The sequence below is a fragment of the Anoplopoma fimbria genome, chromosome 19 (assembly GCF_027596085.1).
Source record: "Anoplopoma fimbria isolate UVic2021 breed Golden Eagle Sablefish chromosome 19, Afim_UVic_2022, whole genome shotgun sequence".
Lineage (NCBI taxonomy): Eukaryota > Metazoa > Chordata > Actinopteri > Perciformes > Anoplopomatidae > Anoplopoma > Anoplopoma fimbria.
In genome coordinates, this window is record NC_072467.1 from 27,510,461 (window position 1) to 27,511,481 (window position 1,021).

Here is a 1,021-nt window from a genome sequence, read left to right on the forward strand (position 1 = left end):
ACACTTGTCAACAGGTAAATATTTTTTTAAACTCTGCTTCTTCATGAGCTCTTACATTATAACTGCTGACCTGTGACAATATATAACTAGTCAATATTTATGGACTTAAAAAAACAATTTTAGCTTTTTGACAATTTATTAATTCTATTATTTTTAAAAATTGTTGATCATATAATCCAGTTGGTTTTTAAATTGTTTATTTTGCTGATTGAGTAGGAACATTTTTCTCAAACCATAAAGGAGTATTTAAAGTGTGTTGCCTTTGATGTCTGTCAATGTTGTCAGGTGGCAATATGAGCATTTAAACTGGTTTTGCCTGCTTTAATTATTTTTTTATTAAAAGATCCCCTTTATAAGGTAGGTTGATAAAAGGGGGACAATCGACAGTCCTCCTTCTGTGCAGAAATGCATTCCAAAGTTATTCGGAAGATAATATGTGGCTTTTTCCACCCAAAGTTACAATCTTTTTAGTACAGAATTCCCTTGTGTTTCTGTGTTGAGCTGCAATCGAGTGACAGTAACACAGAGAGGTTTTAGTACAAAAAGACTTTAACTTTGGAAGATATCCACATGATTTGTCTAATTCAGAACACTGAAGCCTCATATTAACATATTTTAATGGATCTTTCAATGGCCGCTATGAACAGGAGGATTGATTACAGGATGGAAAACCCTGTTTAGATGTTTGTATGGGCATCTTTAATCCTTTTTCATCAAACACATTTAAAAATACCCAGATTTGCAGACACTTTATGCATTTTTCCATGGACAGCTAAGATACATGTCATGGGTAGTTTTGAAGAAACCTATGCATATACAGGTAGATGCATAGTGCACCTACAATAAATCTGTTGTAGACATGTGTTAAAGTAGATGTTGGAGGTTGTTGTGCAAAAATATATAATTTTGTGTTTACATAGTGGTAACAAAGATGTGTCATAAGATGAAAACAGTTTTGCCGGTTAAACTCATTATGGATCTTGTCAAGTCAATGAACAAAAGTGCAGAGGAGATGATTTAC